Below are 25,587 nucleotides of genomic sequence, written 5' to 3' on the forward strand. Positions count from 1 at the left end.
TGAAATGTTAACCCTGATTGCCTCATATCTAGCCTTGTGCTGCAGAGACAGCTCATTTCTCATATGGGTCATTTTGGTCACGAGATTTTTGTAGAAGTCCTTTAACTTTTTTGTTGTAGATCTAATAAAAGTATTCTATTAAAATGAACATATTAAGTTTATATAATGTACACAGTTCATTTCACATTTTATGTGTATTTCTACATTGTTCTCTCATTTAGTGTATCTTATTGTTTTCAACTTCCCTTGACTGTTTATCACTGAAGATGGGATATTCATATCATAGAAAAGTAAACCCACCGGGATCAAAGTTCCTAGTGAAATATATTTGAAGCTAGGGGAGGAAATATAATACTTAAAATGTAGCTATGCCTCTCTCATGGCTCATATTGAGAAGGATTTTTACCTGTAGTTCATTTTGAAGTATATCACTCATTATAAGTCCAGATTTACCTCTCTATTCCACTCTAGATGTTATCATACAGATGGGAAGCAATAATCACAAAGCTAATTGTTTTTCACTTTTATCCTAGGATGAATCCAGAGTAACTCTAATGAAGTCTTTGCAATTACTCTGGATTGACACCAGTATTACTGAGAGCAGCGTTTGGTCTACACTGTTTGACTCACCCATGTTATTGTTTAGTTACTCCTGTTTGTAATAACATAGGGAGCCTTAAGAGGTAGGATTGTTCCTCTTGTGGCATAAATTCCTAGAGGAAGGCTTAGTTTAGTGGGCTACTCAAGATGCAAACTGAATGTGGTCAGGGACATTAAAAGACACTGCTGATTACTGTTGGAAATAATAGATTTTGAAATTGATATGGAAAAGTTGTTAAAATATTTAAAAATGAGTGTAGTGTTCATGAAAGTAGTTGGCTTGATAGGCCAGAGGAATGAAGACTTCTGTTCAATTACAAAAGGTATACCACATGGCTCGGTAGTGCAAACCTCCTCACACTTCTCCACTAAATGTTTTTTTCAGCTCTGACATGGAGGGACCACTTCTAGAGATGTGAGATCTAGAGATGTGGGACCACTTCTAGAGCTCCATCCTCTTTGGAACCCCCTTCAGATAGTTGAAGGCTGCTATCAAATCCCCCCTCATTCTTCTCTTCTGCAGACTAAACAAGCCTAATTCCTTCAGCCTCTCCTCATAAGTCATGTGCTCCAGCCCCCTAATCATTTTCGTTACCCAGCAGAGGCTGGACTCTCCAATTTGTCCACAATCTTTCTGTATTGGGAGGTCCAAAACAACACAATACTCCAAATATGGTCTCACCAATGCCGAATAAAGGGGATAATTACTTCCCTTGATTGGCTGCCAATGCTCCTACTAATGCAGCCCAATATGCCATTAGCCTTCTTGGAAATAAGGGCACACTGTTGACTCATTTCCAGCTTCTTGTCCACTGTAACCCCCAGGTCCTTTTCTGCAGAACTGCTGCCTAGCCAGTTGGTCCCCAGTCTGTACCGGTGCATGGGATTCTTCTGTCCTAAGTGCAGGACTCTTCACTTGCACTTGTTGAACCGCATCAGATTTCTTTTGGCCCAATCATTCAATTTGTCTAGGTCACTTTGTACCCTGTCCTTACCCTCCATTGTATCTATCACTCCCCCAGCTTAGTGTCATCCACGAACTTGTTGATGTTGTGCAATCCACCCCATCCTCCAGATCATTAATGAAGATGCTGAACAAAACCAGCCCCAGCACTGACCACTGGGGCACTCTGCTTGATACTGGCTGACAATTAGACATTGAGTTGTTGATCACTACCCATTGAGCCTGATGATCTAGCCAGCTTTCTATCCACCTTATAGTCTATTCATCCAACCCATACTTCTTTAACTTGCTGCCAAGAATACTGTGGGAGACCTCTCAAAAGCTTTGTTAAAGTCAAGGTATATCACTGCTTTCCCCATATCCACAGAGCCAGTCATTCAATCATAAAAAGCAATCAGGTTGGTCAGGTATGACTTGCCCTTGGTGAATCCATGCTGACTCTTCCTGATCACCTTCCTCTCTTCCAACTGCTTCAAAATGGATTCCTTGAGGACCTGATCCATGATTTTTCTGGAGACTGAGTTGAGGCTGTAGTTCCCCGTATCCTCCTCCTTCCCTTTTTTAAAGATGGGCACTATATTTGCCTTTTTTCAGTTGTCCAGGGCCTCCCCCAATCACCACAAGTTTTCAAAGATAATGGTCAATGGCTCTGCAATCACATCAGCCAATTCCCACAGCACCCTCAGGAACATTGCATCAGGCCCCATGGACTTGTGCATGTCCAGCTTTTCTGGATAATCTAAAGATTCCACACATGGCGTCTAAGATGAGCCTTCCAACAAAGGTGACAATTTATGCTGATTGCAGCGGCACTATGTCGTAGACTCTGTTCCTGAGAACTATATGCATGTTAAAGAGAAGACCCTAGCAATGCTTCAAGTGAATTCTTCTTATAATTTTTGTTGTGTTCCTTATGTGAGGTCTTTTTTAGTGCGGTGTACAATGTTCCACTCAAATCACAAAAGTATTTGATATAAAGTTGGTTTGAGACTCAGTTGCAAAGCTCACTTGCCTGTGCTCAAGTAACTTTGGCAGACATGGGCCAAGGTTGTTCGTAAAGAGTCACCTCTAGTCAGTCTCCCTTGCTTTCTCCACAAACAGATACCCTGCTCTCCCTCAGTGAGCCCCAGTACTGAAGATATCTAAGGGAAGAAGAGGGAGATCCCAGGGCTTGTTGTGTGACTTGATGGACAGGAAGTAGCCTGCTGTAAGGATTTTTCTTTGGAGGAAGCATGCTCAAGCCACTAACAAACCTACAGTGACTGAATTTACACAAACCCCTATGTGAATCGAAAGCCTAGTATTTGCACTCCTAGGCCTAGAACCTGGAATGATTATAGGAGCATAGGATTCTACCCACCCACACAGAACTCAGTACACGGTCAAGGCCTCTCTCTCTTTTTTATCATCTGGGTCCTAGAGCAGAAATCCAGAGATGGCAGAAGTTCAGGCAAAAGGCCCATGTTATTTTTATTGATACAGCTTGTGATAGAGTTACAAATGGTAATGCTCAGGTGTCAGTAATCAAGGAATAGTTGGGATTGAAAGTACAGTGGACTAAAATCCAGTTTTAGTTATCCTGACATCACTGGGGTTTTTCTGGAAACACAATAGAATGTGTCCCTCATAACTCCAAAGCATACTGTATGTGATCTTTAAAGATGATAAGTAACATTTTACAAAGCACTTGAATGACTTAAACACTTAGCAAAATTTTAACCAATAAGTATTTGGTGGTGGAGAAATATAAGATGGAGTTTGTTACTTTTTTTCTTTCAGAGAAATGTCAGATATTGTCTTTGTTATCCTGACTATAAAGGTCAAACAAACTAAACAAAACGACTAGCATCATTAATCCAACTTGAAGACATTTACATCTAAATAGAACTAATTCATCTAGTTAACTTAAACTTCCTGTGCTACAATGAATGTAGACCACAGAACAAAGAATAATTAGGAAAAAAAATAGTAATATTTATAGTGTCATTATTTAACATAGCCACTCAGGATAATTAAGCAGGGATGGTGACAGGAGGTTAAAAACCCTAAAAGGCATTACATTTCATAGATTAGTATTTGATTAAAAAAAAACTATTTACCTCAAATTTTAAAGATTAGCCTTTTCTGTTGAAAGAAAAAAAATTCAGTAAACTAAATAGAGAGCCTGTTCCTGCTCCCACTGAAGCCACTTAAAGTTTGGCTATTGATGTCAGATATCAACAGGAGCATGATTAGGCTCAGACAATAGTTTTATCAACTTTATTTTGTTCAATTCACAGCTCTTGTTTATATAAGCCTTGCAAGTCTTCTAAATGCAGTAAACAGTGTCATCTAGAGGATATTTTGTAGTACTGCATGTCATTGACAAACCATTATCTTCCCTACAGACACTTTGAAAAGTGAAGTAAAAGCATGATGACAGCCAGTTACCATAGCATTTTTTTAAACTACTATCAAATATGCTCTGCTTTCTGAACACCAGAAAGCTTAGTAACCTGTCACAACAAAATGCTTGGATGCCTCAAGGCTGTTAATTTAATCACAGTGGTTGAAAGAAATTAAAACTAATATCCATTATTGCTTTGAATCTTTGGTTTAGCTCAATTAAGGTGACATAATATTATGTAAAACTGCTGTAATAGAAAATAAGGCAATAGTCTGTAATATCATGTAGTTTTGACCACTGCGTGTTAAAATAATTAACTCTAGTTATTTGTCCCAAATCGAATGCAATTCAAAATGTATTAAGATGCTTTACAAAATAATTAAAAGGCCTAAGTAACAGTAAATAAAAGTTGATAAAATTTATTTTTATCTACACTATATCTTTATTGCCAAACAAAGAAAAGTTACACTGACGACTCATAGCAGCAGCATATCCCATTTTCAAATATATTTACATGCGGAACAAACAAGTAAATTACTTGTTACCGATCCCTTGTCATTCATTCCTTTTTTAACTTGACAATTTTTCTGTACCAGTGTTCCATTAACTTACACTATGTGCAGATTTCAAAGATATGATTTCTTTAGAGTAACTCATTAATAGCAGCTGACACACTGTAGGATACTAAGTCTTTAAAAGGATTAAAAGAGAGGTACCCTATGGCTCTCCTCATATGCAAACAACTTGACATAAGCAAGAGGTTTCCATTTCCAACATTAGATGTATGCTGTGAATAATAATAGTAATAATAATAATAATAAAAACATAAGATAAAATATCCTGAAGATCAGCTTGGTCCCAATCCTACTTTTCTGCTAACTTTTCACTCATACCCTTTTTAGGAGAAAATCCCTATTAACTATTTCCTAACAAAAATGTTGTTTTTGTATTTTAATTGAAGCAGTGCTGCTTTGTTTCTGCTTCCCCACCTGCTTCTCTCTCCACAATCCTCTGCCTTTACAAGGGGGATTAGTTGATGATCTCATTTCTCTTTTTCTGTTTCTGGCTACCATGATCGTATATTATTTTCAAGAATCTAAACATCTGTGGCTTAGTCTAATTTAAGTCCTGGGTCAGGATTGCAACCTGTAAAGAACTTTAGTGAGATAGGCTGATTAGCACACCAGTTAATATCTGTTTTATAAATGACCTGCATTAAAAGCAAACCAATGGTTAATGAGGCTATAAAATTAATTAAAAATGTAGTATGAAATAAAATCAAACAAGACAGATACATGATACAAGAATTTAATTATACAAAGTTTCAGAAAAGCTGTCAAGGTAACTAGTTAGAGATGAAATCTTTGACAAGATAATGGTGGATAAAAAGCTATTTTCTTTTTTTACAGTTCTGTTATAGTGACAGTGACCATCCATTATGAGGGTTGACATCACTTGCATTCAACAATAAGCTTACATTTATATGAGTACAAATTACAGGAATGATGATAGTAATAGGGTTGTGACTGCTGTAATTATGAGCAATATTGCATCTAACACATCTTTATCTAAGGAGAAAAGTTACAAACAACCAACTGCTGCAATGAGAAGGCATCTAGGTGAAGAAGAAATAGGATAACATTCAAATGAGACTTCCCTGTTCTACTGGTTTATCTAATTTAGCGTGGATGCATTTCTGTTCTAATTTGATTTTCCTCCTTAAAATGTTGGTTATTGGAATTAAGTGATACTGGCATTTCAGAGCATTAAATATGTGTTCAGCCAAATTCTGTTCCGATTTACATCATGTGGAACCCCATCAAATTGCATGTGGTATAAATTGGAATGTGAATTGCATCCTGATGATTACATCCTGATTCTATTGTCTTCAGTAGGAGTTTTGTAATGGAATTTAATGGGATCAAGAGCAGGCAGACAGTGTAAACTCATTTGCTGGTGAAAGGTTTTTCTGTGAATACTTCTTAGAATGGGATACACACAACTCTATGTGGAAGCTTAAAATATGTCTATTATTTGTGACTATTGAAAACATAATTTAACTACATTTAATACATTTTGAATTTGTGAAAAAAGGCTCATTTTGAACTTCAGTTGCAAGTACAATACTTGCATTTAAAAAGTTTTCCAAAATGGAAGATTCTTCCATCTCTTTCTTTCATATCGGGAATGGCTCTGTCACGGGGCAAGCACACCCTGTCTCCCCTTGGAGGGGACGTTAGGGGGGTGATGAGGCTGTCAAGCAACCCTGCAGTTGCAGTTTACCTGACTGGCCTCTCTCCGGTCTTGTGGTCCAAGGGGCCGAGTCAGAGTGACTGCCTTGGGACTGGGATGGTGCAGCCTAATGGCCTCGCATTGGGGCTGTGTGGCCCAGTGGCTGGAGTCAGCGAGCGCCCTCGTGTCGGGACTGTAGCAGACTACCATGATTGCTGGGAGAAGCACAATCCTCTGCAGCCTGGGGCTCATACAGGGGACTGCTATCACCCTAATGAGGGTGGCAGAGGGAGCAGGGGGATGTGGCCCACCCGACTCCAGCACATCCCAGCCCAGGGGCCTGTCCATGATGGGGATGGTCTCCACCCAGGTCAGGGGGGATCCCCCCTCAACACACTGACCTGTGGCAGGCGGGAGGTACCACTCACCCCATATCCTTGGGCGACTAACTACCATTCCCTCTGGTACTGTCATCTGGGGCTCCTCAGATACTCTGGGTCCCCTCACATCAGAATCTCGCTGGCTGTCAGTCTCCAGACTGACAACGGTGTCCCAAGGGTCTCTAAAGTCTCCAGTCCCTCCCCCTTGGGGCTGAAGTAGTTCACGGCTGAGAACTCCTGCCAGGCATCCTTCCTTCTCTGTGGTCTCTCCTGAATGAGCTAGGCTGCTCCTTTTCACCTTAGGGCAACAGTTAGAGCATGCCCAGCAAAATTGGAGGGCGGGACTTCCACCACCCACAGAGTATGATTAATTCTTTTAGTGCAGGGTAAATCCACCCTGTCACAAGCAGCTAGAACTATTATAATCTTTCAAAGTGATGGGAATTTTTAAGTTTGCTACTTTTCATTGTTTCTCGTGTACTTTTCCAAATTCCTTTATAGACATGATTTCCACTATTAATTTAAATCACCTGTGTGTTACACTTTACTTACCTTCCTTTATCTTTTCTTTTGTATGACTATATGTAAAATTTCTGTTCAGCTAAATTTCACTGATTTTATTTTACTTTTTCTATTTTGATTGATCCCTGTTGTTCATGTATCTGATATTGTATTGATTCGTGCTCTATTATTTACATTTTTCATAGAAATTTGAAATTTATATACTTAATTCTAATTTTATACCAGATATTTTAGTAGTTTCATTTGGTTCTTCCATTATCTGGCTGATTACAGCACAGGCCTGCAATACAGAAGATTTGCATTCAGTTCCTGTCTCAGGCACAGGTTTACTATGTGACCCTGGCAAATCACTTAATCTCCTGTTGCTCATCCATAACATGAGGATGATAGTATTTTCTTTTCCCCCCTCTTCCTCTGTCTTGCATATTTAAAGGGTAAGCTATGAGGACAAAGACTGTCTCTTACTACATGTCTGTACTGCACAACAAGACTGTAACCTCATCTGAAATTCTTAGACACTAATCTAATAAATAAAAATAATAATTAATTAATAATAAAATCTTTGTTCAGCAACTTGTTTATCAGATTAAAAAAATATCAAAGTGAATTTCATAGTTATTTATGCCCTAATCTAATTTAAATCCTGGAATGGTGGATGGAGTCCCATTCAGGTGAGGGAGAAGCCACAGAACCTGGAATTTAGCTGAGTATGATGGACAAAAGATGAAAAACAAAGACTGGGATGCAAGTCACATGGTCAAAAGGATTCCTGAGGGGAACACTGAGCAAAGAATGCCCACGACCCCAAGAAGAAGTCCACAAGTCAACCGACATGATTCAGAAGAACTATGCCTGGATGAGTGCATGGATAGATGACCAGTAAAAGATCACACAGCCACAGAGACCCACCCCCTCTTCCTAGCCACCTTTCTTCTCCTAGACTGACAGGACTGGATAATAAAGACATCTCAGGGCTGATGTATACTGGGAATTTACATCGGCATAGCTATGTTTTCAGGGGTATCAAAAATATACACCCGTCAGAGACATACCTATCCCAACCTAACCCCTGGTGTAGACAGCGCATGTGTGGCCCAATGGGTATTGCTACTGAAGATCTCTGATCCCACACTCAGGGGGCATTGCCACATAGTGGAGCACCTATAGAAACACACATCTCCAACAACATCAGCTACTGCACATGGTGAGAAAACTTTTTAAAATTACCCTCAGTGTCAAAAATTTTACAACTTATTTCCAGTATAAATTTTGTCTAGCTTCCAACTGTTGGGTCTTGGTAGATTGGTAGATTCTCTGCTAAATTGAAGAGCCCTTGTAGCATGTAAGTCCCTGCTGATAGATGCCATAAGGGGATGAATTTTCAAGGGTTCTGTAAGTGGGTGGCACGCTCCGGCTGGGGCATCGTGACCCTTCCTCGGTCCCAGGCTCTGAGGAAGGCCACAGTGCCTCTGCTGAGGGGAATTAGCAGCTGGTTTAGGAGCCCACAGCCCCCGGCCTTCCCACCAGTGGGGCTTTTAGAGCAGTCTATGGCCCCTGGCCTTTATGCAGGGCGTGGCAGGGAAGCAGTCTATCGCCCCAACCCTTCGGCAGAGCGGACAGTTAAAGCAGTCTGTTGCTGCAAGCCCTCGGGCAGGGTGAGGCAGATAAGCACAATGCCCTCTGGCCAGTAACCTAGAGGACGGCTATTATTCCCTGGGTGGCGAGGGAAGGGGGAAGCAGGCCCACCCGTCTCCACTGCGTCCCAGCCCAGGGCCCTAACAGTGGCAAAGGTGTTTGCCACTGAGTCAGTGGGGTTCCTGCTGCAACACGCTGACGGGAGTTTCACCACTGATTCAGCCACTTGCCGTGGCTGTCCCTGGGCCACTTCCTTCCACCCAATCCCGGGGTACCTGTAGCCACATAGCCCCCTCCAGGTTGCTGGGGGAGGTGGTGAGAGGGCGTCTGGCGAGTCCCTCACCATCTACTGGCAGCAGGTCCGGAAATGCCTGAGGATCGTCTGCGGATGGTAGCTCCTCCAGGTCACATGGCCCAAGGGGTTCTTCTGGTCTGCTAGGGTCAGATCATGCTGGTGGGTCCTCCACGCCAGGCAGCTCCTCCAGGTCAGGACCAGCCTTGGGGTTTTTCCTATCCAGCGGGCGGGGTTGGCTTCTCCCAGCTACTAGGTCCAGTGGCCCTACCCAGTCACCAGGGTTGGGCAGCCCCCTTGTTGCTCGGGCCTGGCAGGTTCGATAAGGTCTGGAGGGCCTGGGAGGCGGGGCGTTTATGCCAAACAGCCATGGGGCCTGGGTCAGGCCTAGGCTGCAACCTCCGGGAAGACAAGTCTGCCTCCAGTGGCAGCTTCCCCCTAACTGAGCTGCTGGGCCTGTCTTTTATACTTCCTGCCATGGGCCTGGCTCCACCCCTCTGCTTCCAGGTGGCTGGGTCTGCAGGGCCTGGTTCTGTCCAGCGGGGGCAGAGCGACCCTTCCTTGGGCCCAGGCTCCGAGGAAGGCCACAGCACCTTGCTACAGATACTTAATATAAATTTTGGACTTGTTGCTGGTTGAGCTCAGATGGATAGGCCCACTGGCTCTGCGAGGGTAGTGGGGCCTGGGTTATTATTTATTTCTCCTTACTTTTCCGGTAACAGTGTATTATGTCAACGCTATTACAATTATCAACGAAACATGCAATCTAATTAAAAAAAAGAGATCAAGTTAGTTTGACAGGATCTATTTTCCATAAACACATGTTGAGTGGCATTAGTTACATTATCTTCTTTAATCTTTTTATTAATTGAGTCCTGTATCACCTGCTCTATTATTTTGCTCAAGATAGATGTCAGGCTTACCAGCCTATAATTACATGTTTACCCTTTAAAACTGGCATAATATTAACTTTCTTCCAGCCTTCTGGATTTCGCAAATGCTCCAAGATTTATTGAAAATTAATATTAACAGTCGAGCAAGCTCTTGGGCCAGCTCTTTTAAAACTCTTGGATGCAAGTTATCTGGACCTGCTCATTTAGAAATGTATGACTTTAAAAGCTTCTATTTAATATTCTCCAGAGATCCGAGTGGAATGAAAAGAGCATTATCATCACCATATGACAAGACTATATCATCTGCCTTTTCCCCAGTACAGAACAGAAATATTTACTGAACACTTCTGCCTTTTCTGCATTATTACTGATAAGTCTTCCATTTCCATCTAGTAATGGACCAATATCATTATCAGGATACTTTCTGTTCCTAATATATTTGAAAAATTCCTTATTGTCCTTTACCCTGCTGACCACAGATTTCTCCTCGCATCTCTTTGTTACTCTTATCAATTTTCCACAATTCCAAATTTCTGAACCAAGTTATTTTTTTAACCAGCATGGCCTTCTTCCTCGATTTGTTGGATTGTGGCTTTTTGAGCATCTAATAAAATCTTCTTAAATTATTCCAAATTATCATTTAATTTTTTTAAATTAAATTCTTCTTCCCAGATGAGATCACTCATAATTGTTTTCAGCTTTGTGAAATTGGCCCTATTAAACTACCAAGTATATATTACTGGTCTAGACTTTATTGTGCTTGCACATTATAAATGTAATCCAGTAATGGTCATTTGTACTTAAACTACCATTAATTTTTAGTTCTGTGATCAGTTCCTCTTTATCTGTTAGGACAAGGTCTAATACAGAATTCCCTGGTGTTGGCTGTAAAACATCCTTAATTAGGGAGTTGTCATAATTAAAGTTTAGAAATTTCAAGGATGTTTTAATGCTGGTAGCGTGAAACCTCCCGCAAATGTCACTCAAGTTGAAGTCCCCCATGATAGTGTATGGTATTTTTCCCCCTACACATTATAGATACGTGTGTAAGGAGGCAGTCATCCTGTTCAGTATTGTGATTTGGTGATCTATAGCACCCCAACTAATGCTCCATCTTGTGCTTTATCTGTTAGGACATTGATCAAGAAGCATTCAAAATCACTTTCATTCAAGTTATCAGTGATTTGGAAACAGATAATGACATTTTTAATATAAAATGTCACTCCCCCTCTCCTTTTGCCCCACTGGATCCCTCCTAAATATATTATAAACATTGATTTTCACATTCAAATCATGGGAATCAACCCATCATGGTTCAGTAATACCAACTATGTCAAATTTATGCTTATAACTGAGTAATTCCAATTCCTTTTGTTGTTAACCCAGGCTTTTAGAATTGGTATTCTAAATTCAATTAAAGAATTCAAGACAATTAAAGAAAGAAAGAAAGAAAGAAAGAAAGAAAGAAAGAAAGAAAGAAAGTTCACAAAAAATTCACAAAAAGTTTTTGGTTTTTCAAAATTTTCCAGTAAATTTAAAAAATGAATGTAAATGTTGAGTTTTTGAATCTGTTGTTTTCAGCTTTTCTTCCCCTACTCCCCTCTTCTTTCTTTCTTTCTTTCTTTCTTTCTTTCTTTCTTTCATAAGTTTGAGTGCAGTTTCTGCCAACTCTAATTCTGACACCTGTCATTCAACTCCTATGGTTCCTGGAAGTGAAAAAGCTACTTAGACTATATCTTGTTTTCAACAGAGTTAGAATGACTTCTGAAGCTGCAAGTTTCTTCCACATTATATCTATCTATGTCAGTCTCTTGGGGTGGTTGCTAACTGTAAAAAACCCATTCTGTCTCCTCTTCGTTTGCACTTTCTGGTATTCAATGTAGATACCATGGATTTGACCTTAAACTTTCTCTGGTCCAAGGGGAATTTTGTAGCAAACATTTATTGAGCAGTGATGTCTGTTCTCTTTGTCATACAAAGGATTTTTGGCACGGGTTATACTAAACTACTGGCGTTCTTAGTTGGTCTATTCCCTGTCTTTCCAAATGTCAATTTTATTATAGAAGCAACCAGAGGGATTTTAAAAGAAAGTTTAGCCAATTGGGAAGTCCTCTGTAAGGGAAAAAGAGTAGTCAACCAACAGGTTTTCCTTCCCACCGTTTTATTCTTGAGATTTTAGAGTGCTCCAGTGATAAGAGAAACAAACCTGGTTTAACATGACAAAACAACAGATAGACAGATAACAGGTGAGGCCAGACTGTCAGAAGCTCTTGCATATGTGCTGGTAGAGAGTATGCAAGGACCTCATCCCCTACCTTTGCTGGCCCTGTATAAGAGCCACTAACTGTTGTAGATCCAGCAGTTGCAGGGATTGCTCTGCCCAGAAGCTCACTGCTACCAAGGCTGTAGGGAGACCAAGGCCTCACATGCCCTGCACTAGTCCATAGACAGGGACATATGCAGGAGGTGTGCCAGCTGAGCTCCTCCTCCCCCCACTCCTATAGCTACTGCTTTTCTTTCCCTGCTGTTGGATTCCCAGCACTGTTGCCTGCTTTGCAAACTGCCCACTGAGGTGAGTCGGGGGTGGAGGCAGAGACAACACTCTATGTCCTCAATTTATGATTTCTCCTTTTCTCTTTATTAATGAAAGAGCTGGCAAATATAATGCAGCAGTGCCTTCTGGTCAACTGTCAAATCTCAAATGCTCTAACATTTTGCCTTAATTATTTGTCTTTATACTTAATAAATAGTTGAAGGAATTTTTTAACAGTGCAGTTGTAACTGTAATTAGCAACCTATGGGCTCTGGGCATATAACATCTTGAACCACAATTAAATGCTTAATATTATGGTAGTAATCAAGGGTTTTATTAACTTCTTAAACCCATTTGGGCATAAGACCTCCCCCAATTCCATTAATGCTATAGCTCTTAACTCTGTATTTAGGTACCTAAAGAAATGGAGTGGTTTTTCAAAGAGCTGAACACCTATTGGCTCACCTAGACCGAGAGCTGATGATGCTAAGCACTTTTGAAAATCAGTTCACTTATTATGGTATCTAAATATGAATTTTGGAGCTATGGTGTTAATGGAGATGTAGGGGATCTCATGTCATAAGGGTTTTAATAAAATTAAAGGTCTTAATAAAATCCTTGTTTATTGCCACAACATCAAGCAGTTAATTTATTTGCGTAAATATTGTTTTGGCAACTTAAATTTAAGCCCCATTTTTGAAAATTTTGGCTATGGTGCTCCCTGAAACTTTGCACAAAATCTTGCTGCGCTCAGTGGAGTACAGGATAAATGAAGTCAGAATCTGATGTGAAGTATTTGCCCTATCCCTGATATATTTTTTTCACTTCCATTGCTAAACTGTTAAATAGAGAAGCATGCTGTTAAAAAGCCGTTGCATTTCACCTTAAGGGGACTGCATTTAATTAGTGACTGAACTGATTCCTGTGTTTGTAAAAGCATTTGGATTCTCTTAAATGAGAAGAATCATGCAAATAAAATTAATGATTAATTATTATTATTTAAATTTATTACCAAGTCAAAAGTCCTGATGTGACTATTGATTTTATTAAGTTCCACCAGGAACAAAGTTAGCCTAATAATTTTAATCCATTATTATTTACAAAGAAAATGGTATGACTTATCTTTTACAGAAGGCATTGAAATAAAGTGTTAAAATGCATACAAATACGTTGCACTGACTACCTATACAAACACTCACAGCATAGGAGAGAAAGCATGTTCTGCACACCTGTTACGTTCCAACTTGAGGCACATGGGTGGGAAGTAGCAAGGAATGGACAAAACCTTGATTCTACTCTGTGCCAGGCAGTGTAGCTGTATGGATATGTTGGGAAACATACAGGCTTTGAGTTCCTGTTTTAGGCACCTAAGTCCCAGTTTTGGAAACACTGAAATGCACAAAACTCCTGCTGATCCCTGTAGGTACCTAAAATCACTTGATGTCCAAGTCTTTATAGTAAAAGTTCCCCAGGCACCTATGTTTCTGCCTCAGAGTGTGCACACTACAGTCTACCTCTAGGCATCTGAACACCTCTCTCCTTCCTATGCCCCAGACTGATTCCCAAACCAGATGAAGATAGGTGTTCATGTGCCTAAGTCATGTGCGAGGCCCAATCAAGTAGGTGGCTTCTGAGTAGGCTACCAGGTCAGGCCTCTCTGGGAGGTTCACAGGAAATGGTTGTGGGGAGAAGAAGACAGACTTCCTGCAGAATTTTTGATCCAGTGGTTAAGACGCTCACCTGGAATGTGGGAGTTCTCCAGTTCAAGTGTCCCATTTACCTAAAGGCAAAAAAGGAATTTGAATGGGGATCTGCAGCCTCTCAGGTGAGTACCATAACAATTGGGTTATAGGATATTCTGATGTAGGGCTTCTTCTGTTGAACTTACTGAACTCTGAATAATTACTTGGAGTCATTTGGACCAGAGAGAGCTAGCATCTGAGAGAGGGACTTAATAGCCTGGTGGTTAGAGCACTTATTCAAGATGTGGGAGACCCAGGATCCAGTCTTTCTGGTCTAAGGAATCTTTAATTATTGAGCCATAGTGCAACAGCTTCAGCATGAGAGATTGACAGAGGGCCACTTCACCTATCAGAATATCCCATAGCCCAATGGCTAGTGCACTAACCAGAGAGGTTGAAGATCCTTGTTCTAATCTTATCTGCCCCACAGGCAGAGGAGTGACTTGCCCTGTGGGATCTTCCACATTCCTGATGAATATGTAAACTGCTATGCTAAAAGTCATGAGGGAGTCCTCCTTCTCCCCAGCTTCTGGCTAAAACAGAATAGGTGCCTAACTCCAGGAGAAGGCTCACAGCTGAGAGTTGCAAACAGAGATAGGAGCTTTCCTAAAGCCTGGAATTACATATCTACCTCCATGAGAGGGTTGGGTCTTAGCAGTCCCCTTTCTGTTTAGCATCTCCCATTGGCTGGCACAGGCAGCTCCCTGCCTAGTGTACTAGCTTTTGTGAATCCCATTCTTAGGCAGCTATCGCTCCCCATTCAACTTTTGTGAATAGCAGTGATTTTCTAGGCAACATAAAAGCCTAACTCCTTTTGTGCATCCAGGCAACTGTGCTTTAATGAATCACAATCTCTTTCCCAGTCTGCTCCAGTAGCAGGGCAACAACACACTGTCTGTCATTAACTCACAATCTAGCCCGTTTTTGGTGGATACTTTACATATTGTACATGAAAATTATTCTGAAAATTAACAAAAAGGGCCCTTTGGTGCAAGTTTGTTATCCTGTCATTAGTGTTACTTGTTAGAGGAGAGAAAACCTGATTTCAGGACTTGGCTTCTTGCTCACTTCAGTTTCAACGATGAGCCAAGAATCACTCAGAAATAATTCCAGATGGCTGACCATGAAGCAGTATTGACAGAAGGAAGATGTAGTTCTTACACTCCTCCTTTTTTATCTGTATTTCAGCAGAGTGAAGAAGCAGTTTAAAGGGTTAAAATGGTGAATGCCTTTCAGAACCCCATCTAGCTTGGTCCTGGGCTAGTTAAAATCTTCCCTTTCAATAAGACTCATTGCTATGTTGGTTCACAGGAGATGTCAGTAACAGTCATTAAAAACACTGAAATGTTTTAGAATGGAAAGAATACTTTTAGTACATGCTCTTGTACAGAAAGAAAATGCACTGCATCTCTCTGTGTTCTGAAAGAGATCCAGGTTTCTCAAGACTTCCTCAACTTAAAAAGCCAAAGAAGAACAATACCAACAACAATAAAGGAAGTGTAATTCAACAGATTACAATAAAGGATTGCAATACCTCTGCAGAGGCAAGTATTTCAATTAATTTATGGAGACTTTTGGACAGCCTGTCAAATCCTGAATTTTATGAAATCAAGAATTATTGCTGCTGAAAGTTGCAACAAAACTTCTAAATGCCTGAAGAAAACATAATATGGAAATTTGGATAAGAAGCGAGACTATATTTAAATGTTCAATCTGGGCAAATTGGCCCAGATGTAACTGTATTGTTTAAATTTGGTTTGGAGAAAATGAATCAGTGTAGAAGGAGTCAAATAATGTGCATTTATGCATAAGCAACATTCATTCCTGTAAAATATCTCCTGGGAGAATTAATAGGCTTTTAAAAAGCCAAAATATAAAAAAGGCAGCTCAGAAACAGTGCTGCAAATTCTGCTGTCATATACTTAGAGCAGCCCTGCTGGGTTCAGTGGGGTTGGTGGGCTTAAATGATAGCAGAATTTACCTCCACAGTTTATCATTTGGATTCCATCAATAGCTAACGTGGGTTTTTGGGTTGTTGGTTTTTTTAAAAAAGTTTTTGGAGATCTTTCCACCTGTGAGGTGGAACTAAAGGCCAGATCAACAATAACCTTCAAACTTATCCTTAAATTCAGTGAAATTGAAAATGTGACATAACTCAAAACTACTGCTTATGCTATAGACACTATGGACTGACACTGAAAAGAAAATAGTGATCATATTTAAAACATCCTTATTTAACATTCAATATGGGTCTGTTTGGTGGATACATCCTATGGTATGGGCTAAATTCTCAACTGGTGTAAAGTGAGGCAGTTCTACTGACTTCAATGGTGCTACACCAATTTATGCCAGTAAAAAAATTGGCTCTTTATCAATTTATCTGTGTGATTATTGGTGTATCTTCATTTCAAATGAATTATGTTGCTGTTCCATGCCCTTGCAGTACTTGATTACTTAGAAGGCTAGTTCAGCAGAAATAAATAAGAGATTTGCAGGCTCAGCAAACTTTTTAGCCAGGAACAAGGGTCTCTCTACATAGTTCCAGACCAATATGTCCCAAGTTTCTACTCTAATTTTCACAACCCATTCACTTCCTCTTCCACTCCTGTCTTTTCCTTTTTTCATTCTGTTGCCATGTGCAAAATTTTCTCCCAACCCCAGTTTCCAATAGGACAGTATTCTCTACTCATTCCAAGTTCTTCTAAAAAAAACCCCACTTCTTCTACATTGCCCATAAGAAATTAGTTTATTATATTTGAGGGGATGAATTAAAAAAAGAAAAGAAAAGAAAAGAAAACTAATTTGTTTCTGTCTTTATCTCTTAAACTTTTTAAGGGAAGAGTTATCTTGTTTTTTGTATATTGAATAGTGCTAGCATAATGATGATAAACAAATACAAAATAATAATAATAATAATAATAATCTTCTACATGTGCATAAATATTCAATATTTGGAATCATATACATTTTATACTCTTATATTTGGAAAATGATAAATGTCATCAGATTGATCGACATCCTAATAAGTTGTGAGAACTATTGAAAAAAGTAGCTGATTGGCAGCTACTTTCATCTAAAAAAACCTGAATGCAGTAACTGGAAGATTAATGCTACACATTAATAAAATGTTGATTGAGGTCATGGAGTCCTTGGTGAGATATGAAGGACCCTTTTGTGATTATAGAGGACGTGATTTTAAAGCAAACTTGAAAACAGTTTTGGGCACTTAGCTAGCAATCTGTGATTTTAGAGGGCATTAATCCATTTTCTAGTTAAATTTTCACCACTATAGAATGCTGTTTTTTGGGCTCACCTGAATTAGTGTTGTACAAGAGAAATGGAATTAAAGAAACTTGTCTAAATGAGATCATAGCCCCTAGCAGCTTTGTACTGGAGTCACCAGCTGAATTTAGCAAAATTGGTTTCCACGGCCCAGCTGCATTTCTGCTGAGTAGTTCAACCAGGTGTGGAGTCCAAATCTATGACCTTCATGTGCTCATGTACCATGAAAGACCACAAATCATTATGCTGAACAGAGCTCATAGATAGAAAAGGAACAAAAGAAGTTCCTAAGAGTCATGATGACACCAGTGATAAAATTTGATTTTGTTAAACCTTTTTATTATATTCAATATTTTAAAGAACTATTTAGACGTACAGTAGAACTTCAGAGTTACGAACATCTCAGGAATGGAGGTTGTTCATAACTCTGAAATGTTCGTAACTCTTAACAAAACATTATAGTTCTTTCAAAAGTTTACAACTGAACATTGACTTAATACAGCTTTGAAACTTTACTATGTGAAGGGAAAATGTTGCTTTTAAACATCTTAATTTAAATGAAAAAACACAGAAACAGTTTCCTTACCTTGTCAAATATGTTTTAAAACTTTCCTTTTATTTTTTTAGTAGTTTATATTTAACACAGTACCATATTTGCTGCTTTTTGTATGTGTGTGTGTGTGTGTGTGTCTCTGCTGCTGCTTGATTGTGCACTGCCAGATCCAATGAGGTGTGTGGTTGACTGGATAATTCGTAACTCTGGTGTTCATAACTCTGAGGTTCTACTGTATAAATATACATTTTTTAGAGGCCTTTAATATTTTCTGTTCTGTCCCTTCAAATTTCTCCTACTCATCCTCTTAAATGCCATCCTCTCTTGGCTTTTCTGACTCTGTGTTTGGCTGGTTTTCTTCCTATCTCTTGGACCATTTCTTTGATGGCTTCCTTACTGGAGCATAAGCATCGCCATACCACATCTACCCAGTAGTTCATCCCATCCAGCATTGTCTTTGTCAGTAATTAGTACCAGATACTTGGAACACTGAAAAGAAATAGAATGCCTGTAGGGGAAGGATCTTCCTATCCCCTATCAGTTAGGGGTGATTTATGTCCTTACACAAAGAGTTTATATCCTTTCTGATAAACTCAACATCGTGAAATCAGAGTCTTTTGTTATCGCCTTCAAAATCTCCCTATTCCCTCTTTCTCCATCATTGTGGATAATTCCAACATCTTTATGGTAGTCCCAGGCCCATAATCTCAGTGTAATGCTGACTTCCCTCTCCTTTAATCCACACATCCAGGCTGTTGATAAATTCCTCAGCAACATCTCCCAATTTTGTTCAGTTCTCTCCACCCTTTGTCAGTGTCTCAGAAATCTCTCCTTTCCTTCCTTGTGGGCTATCTGGCTCCCAGCTTCTGTCTATGAAGTATTGCTCTCTCCTATTATTCTATGTCTATTTCTTCTTAGAGTCACTGTTTCCATATCTTCACATTCAAACTGTTGTTCTTACCTTCGTATCTCTACTTAGCTCTGCACTTCTTGCACCTGTCCCCTGTCTCCCTAAACTCTTCAGTTTAGGCTCAGTGCTCTAGTAATTCCCCTGCCCCCTTAGCCCTCTCCTCCCTCTGGCAACCCCACCATTATATGCTTTTCAGATAAATACATCTGTGCTTTCTCTTATGCTTCCCAGTAAACATGGCATGTGCTTCCTCATCCTGTATTCCATGCAACCCCCTCCTGCTAATCCTTCTTCAAAACCCCCCGTCTCTCCAACAATAACCCCAGTCCCAATTCAATCTAATGAAAAATGAATTAAAAACAAAATAACAAAAACTTAACCAAAAAAGGGAGTTATAATATGCTCCTGATACGATCAGGCAACACCATAATATGTACAAACCTCCCCTTGCCTTCCTGAAGTCATCACTTCCTGTGTCATATCATGTGGTATCTAAGATAGCCCTCCAATCCTGAGTACACTTACACACGAGTAACTTTATGAATGGAAGTAATATCACTGAGTGCTTTGTGCATAAGTGTTTGCATGATCAGGGTCCCAAACTGTAATCTCCTGGGGAAGGGAACCTGGCCTAAAAATCCTGGTCCCATTGAAATCAATGGGAGTTGTGCCATTGATTTCAATAGCACCAGGATTAAACACTGCAAAACACCATGCACACTTATGACATTATATATAAATAATGATTAAATAATAGTCTAATATATAGCTATGGGGTTTAAAGAATCTTCCTTGCTTCTCCTCCACACATTGTCCTTCATTATGTATTTCATGTCAGTGGATATGGATCTTGTCCTTTTGTTTGTATGGTAAAAACATTTTTCAGTTCATTTCTTTGAATTGCTGTTGTTACAAAAGCATGATACTTACATTTTATGCTAGTTTTACAAAAAAGTGGCAGAATTGAAGCCACACATTTAAATCATTTCATGCCCCATTTGGTAAGTTACAGCCGTGGATATTCAAGGTAGGACAAAATAAATTTCCTTACTTTAAGTGCAATTTCCATATTTTAGTAACATTTTCAATTACATGTTTTAAATATACATTTAATTGATATGTAATAGAATAAATCTTGTAAATTAATTGAGCAGGAAATCATTATTCCCCTTATATTCTAGTCCATTTCCTCCAAACCTCCCATCTCCCCATACCCAACCCGGACTGACTTCTAACGATGCATTCAATGTGGACCAACTTCTGTTCTTGTCTACGTGCCTGTGGCTCTTATTGATATCTACAGAAGTCTCCCACACCTATCCAAAGGCAGTCTTCAGCTCTGTGCATGGTAATGCAAGGGTTCAGCTATTACTCCAGAATGGCAGATTGGATCAGGCATGTGGCCTGTCTAGCAAATCTATCTATCTATCTATCTATCTATGTATCCTAAATACCTCTGAGGTGTCTATCACCACTAAATACTGAGTAAACTGGTACTCTGGCACCAGTGTTTTCTTTCTATACTTGATAGCATAGTCTTATTCTTATTAGGGAAATAATAGCCCAACTATCTAGCCCAACTCTGGGTCATTAGTCTTATATAAACTTTTCCTGAAGTCTGTTCTGCTGATCATTTATTCTGAGAGCCCAGATCAGCCTGCTGTAAGTGGGGACAACTTCAAGGAAGTCAGTGCAGTTATGTCTGTGTACATTAGGGTTTTGTTTAGCCCTTATTATGCATTTAGAAACCTTCCCTTAATAATTAGCCTGACTTTTCCCTTCCTTAGTTTCTGGCCATTGCTTCTTATCCTAATATTTTTTGAGAGTGTGAATAAGTAATGTCCTTCCTGTATGTTACCTTAAAGACAACAATACTTAGCCTGAGGCTCAAGAAGTTAAAGGCAAAGATTGTCACCTTTCATCTCTTGAGCCAGTGTATACAGCTGTTGCAGAATCTTGGCACTTTTGACTGGAGTGGGCAGATTGAGCAATGTTGATCATAGGAGCACTCCCCATACTTCTTGACACATGCAAGCCCACATACAGTGGAGCTAAACACACAGACTGAAATGTTCAGGAACCTTCCCCATTACTTGAGTGGTGGAACTGGAGCAGAAGACACACACACACAAACACACACACATAGATGATGTCAAACAGTGTCAAAGGACCACAAAATCTTGGTGTGATGTCCTGATATTGTTTTGTGACCGTGGCACTGTGGTGCTGCATCTATACATGATGCTGACATGTTGCAATGATATCGCTTCACAACACTGCAATTCTTTTATGGTTTTCCGTGACTTCAGCCTATTCCTCTTCTGAATGGGCAGTTAGACACCACAGTGATGAATATTATTCTAGACACAGATAAACAGAAAATAAGTTGAGAACTTCTGTCATAAACTAATGTATAGAGATGATAGAAACTTTTCTCAATTGAAATATTGACATTCTCATTGAAATTTTAAATTTTGAAAAAAAAATCAAACTTTTTGGGGACCATTTTTAAAAAAAAATGTTGACCAGTTTTTTAACCAGCTCTGCTGATTTTAAACTGCAATCATTTCTACCCCACAAATGTTTTTCTAATTATATAGGGTAGAATCCATGAAGCTATTTAGGCACCTAAACCCCGATTTAGGCAAGTAAATTTTGTTTTTAGATGTCTAATTGCCCCATTCCTATCCACAAAGCTTCTGGTGAACCCTATAGGCCCCTAAATTTACTCAGCGTCTAAGTTTTTAAAAGTAAGAATTCCATAGATGCCTTTGTTGCTGCCTCTGGGCTTCTGCCCTCCTGCCTCATTCTAGGTATCTGGATGCTTATTTCCTCCCATAAGCGCCTGAGCATTTCACATATTGGGGAAGACTGATATTTGGCCACCTAACTCACCCAAGGGGCCCAAGCTGGTTAGGTGCACTCTGAGCACCTCTATCAGATTGGACTCCATTTAAGGTCTGTTTGGAGGAGAGGACATCCACCTTATAACTTCTAAGCCAGTGTTTAAACCACTCACCTCAGGAATGGGTTCAATTCTCCCAACCAACAGAGAGGAGAAAGGATTTGAAGAGGGGTCTCCCAACTCCCAGGAAGGTGCTCTAACCACTGAAGTACAGGATATTCCACTGTGGGTCTACCTCAGTCTCTCCTGATGAAGTTTTTCCACTATGGATAAATATTTCCCCCTTTAATGCTTACATCATTTTTTGTTATCTTTCTTTTCAGCAAGTTTAAGGTTTTTTTTTTATTGTTTTTTAAAAATATCTTCCATAAGATGCAAAGACTCAAGTTACACCAGAACATTTTAGAACTACCACTGCTACTAGTATTATTAGTTCCCTAGTTTACATGGAATCTCCTTATATAAAGACATGAGTAATAAACAGCATTTCACAATGGACTTGCATTGGGAGCTCTTAATTAGTGTGCAACTACTATTCCCTGCAGGTCTTTCTTGGACTTGCTGATTTCCAGATGTCTCTTCCCTCTTTTTTAACTCTGTTTTTTTCTTCCTTTAGTTATATCTCTTTTCTTTTCTCACTGGCTATAGCCCACTGTTCAAATCTTTCCAGGTCATATCACAGTTTGCTTCTCTCCACCTATGTTGTTTTATTCCTCTAAAGCTTCTATCATCAGCAAATTTGATCATGGCTGAAATTACATCTGTGATAAGGAAACTTGCCACCCTCCACCCAGACAGGGAAACACAATTGAGAAAAAAAAGCATGAACACTCATTTGATTTATCACTTATACTTTGGGATTTATGTATCATTTAATTTATTTGTGTATTAATTCATATTGATTGTACTGTCTGTGTCTAATTCAGATGGTAAGTGCCTTGTGGCATGCGTTGTCTTCCCTATTCTGTGCACTGCTGAGGAAAATCACAATCTGTGCTCAACAAATAACAATAAACGAGCTCCAAGAGAGAACATGCTCCAGGATTTCTATGTGTTGACATGATAGAGAGAGCATGTAATGACATACAGCACTATAGCCCTGTCCCTTAAGATGGAAGGAAGCAAAAATCTGTGTGTGTGTGTGTGATGATCCAGTCCTCTCACTTTCTTCCTGAGAGACTTCTAGAGCAGGAAGTCAAAGAGCAGAGATATAGAAGAAAGATTTGCAAGGATATAAGGTGGCGAGGAGAGGATTACAACTAAAAGAATTGCCAGTGAGTAATTTTCCCTTTTCTTTTAATATTATTATTTTCAGTGTTTAAAGTGGTCTGACAAAATGTGGGGGTCTATCACATACTACAGAAAGGAAAGCGACATTCCTTCTGCCTGTCCCCTCACTCTCCTATCATTTCTGCCCCACATCTACTCTGCTCCTCCATCATTTGACCAATTTTGCCCCCAATCTTCTGCTCTTTTCTGCCTATTCTCTAGCCTCATCAATCCTCTCCCTGCAGCTCCTGGGGCTCTTTAACAGTTGGGTCCCTTCTCCCTCTTCCCAAGCTGGGTGTTGCAGAGAGGAAAAAGAGCTGGAAGAAGAGCAGAAGAGCCATCCCCTTGTTCACAGAATAGAGAAAGAGTATAGTCTTCCTAAACTGCAGTGCTGGCCTGGACTCTTTCTGCTCCTGAGGAGAGTGTTATGTTGAATACCTTTTCATTGCTTGTATTCAGAGAGAGAAATTAGCACAGGGTCACAGAGACATGCAACACAGGGAGCATTTTTATTGAACTAACACTAAAAATCAGCCAGGACTGGATGAGCTATCCCCTAATAGTCTAACTCTATTGCTATGGCAACAAGCTAAGTTCTGTTACAACGGCAACCTAGGCAATTAGGCAAGACACAAAATACACAACATATTCCTCCCCCCTTCATGAAAACACCCATTTAATAGAACAGTCACTAAACTAGGGAATGAGGGTAGACTGCCTCATTTCCCAGCTAAACCCCAGGGATTGCCTTAGCTAAAGATCCAGCCATTGAGGAGCCTTCTCTCTCTCTAGGTGGTTTACGGCAGACTTCTGGTGTTCTTGCACTGGAAGGTGTAATTGGTGCAGGTCTAATGATGGACTCAGGACTCGTAGCTCGAACAGGTGAGTATGTTGTATCTGCTCGAACAGGGGAGGGGGCTGTATCTGCTGCAGAGGTGGATGGAGAAGGGGAGTCAGGAACAGATGACTATTTACTTGATGATATCTCACTTGTAATGGTGAGGTCAGGCAGTTAAACTGGAGATGCGTCCTTGGGACGCGTATGACCTGGCAACAACTGATCTACATGCTGCAACCAGGTAAGATAATTTGCAGTCTAGACAGTTTAGGAAACAGGTCCTGTTTGAGCGATGATTGTAGCAGGGACCCATTTAGCTCCAGAAGCATAGTTCTGAGCTTGGACAGGCTGCCCAGGACTAAAGGTTTGGTCTTTTGCTCTGTGTGCACATGTGATTACTTGGTTTTGCTGTTGACGTTGCACAACTTGTCGTGCTTTGGTGGGTTTCAGCAGTTCAAGCAAGTGCTCAGCTGTCATCCCATCATTAGAAAGGCCGGGGACACTTTGGTCGTAGCATGATGTGTGTTACTGTAGGATAGTAAGAAGATGTCCAGACACTTTTGAATGGATGAATGTCCCCTTGCAGATCTTAAAGCTTGTTTCATGGTCTGCACAAGCCTTTCAGCTAATCCATTGATGGATGGATTATATGGTGCTGAAGTGATGTGATATATCCCATTTGCTTTCATAAAATTTTAAAACTCCTGAGAGACAAACTGTGGTCCGTTGTCACTCACAAGTTGTTCTGGCAGACCGGAATGACTAAAGATTTCATGCAATTTCTGGATAGTACTTTCAGCAGTAGTGGACGACATTACAGAGACTTCTGGCCATTTACAGTGGGCATATACAACAAATCAGGAACATGCTTCCTTCAAATGGGCCAGCAAAATCAACGTGATTACACTGCCACAAGTTTTCAGGCCAGTCCCATGGGTGTACGGGCACCAACTGAGGCGCGTTCCTCACACTCTGGCATGAACAACAAGCACTTGCATTTTCTTCTTCAATGGCAGGCCACCAAAAGTAGTTTTGTGCAATTTCTTTCATGCACACTATTCCACAGTGACCTGACTGTATCTGTTCTAACATCTGTGCTCTCAGTATGGAATAATGATGCGCATCCCCCACAACAAGCAACCAGAATGGATTGATATTTCCATGCTCTTGGACATGTAGGGAAGTTCGGGTGAGACCTGAGAGTCCCGTAGAGATGTTCCATGCATCACTAGGTCCATAACTTGGGACAGTACTGGGTCAACGCGAGTTGCCTTCTTTACTTGAGTAGCAGTGATGGATGTGTCCTCTACCTGTTCAAAGTAGAAGATTTCTTTCTGGCAAATATCTTGATGTTTAACTGGTAAAGGCAGACTTGAGAGACTTATCTGCATTGCAGTGCAGAGTGGATTTCCGATAATTAATCTCATATGTATGTGCGGAAAGCAACAATGCCCATTGTTGCATCTGACTAGCAGCTAATGGTGGAATGCCTGTGTCTGAAAATTGATTTAGAGGTTAATGGTCGGTGAGAAATGTGAACTTCCGTCCAAACAGGTACTGGTGAAATTTCTGAATTCCGAAAATGATTCCCAGGTCCAGGGAGCAAGGTCTTTGGAAGAAAGCATTGGTATGTGGGGAGTTACTAAATTTT

The 25,587-nt window shown here is 40.1% G+C and overlaps 1 long non-coding RNA gene across 1 annotated transcript; it reads right to left on the reverse strand.

Annotated features, from left to right (window-relative positions):
- Positions 1-20,880: 20,880 nt before the first annotated feature.
- LOC137162876 (uncharacterized) lies at positions 20,881-22,071 on the reverse strand. Its single transcript, XR_010922542.1, has 2 exons — positions 21,944-22,071; positions 20,881-21,284 (listed from the first exon to the last, which is right to left on the reverse strand). It is a non-coding gene; the product is annotated as an uncharacterized lncRNA (long non-coding RNA).
- Between the last annotated feature and the right edge of the window lie 3,516 nt (positions 22,072-25,587).

Source organism: Emydura macquarii, unplaced genomic scaffold, assembly GCF_026122565.2.
Source record: "Emydura macquarii macquarii isolate MOO-44397 ecotype Brisbane River unplaced genomic scaffold, CSIRO-AGI_Emac_v2 contig_2473, whole genome shotgun sequence".
Classification (NCBI taxonomy): domain Eukaryota; kingdom Metazoa; phylum Chordata; order Testudines; family Chelidae; genus Emydura; species Emydura macquarii.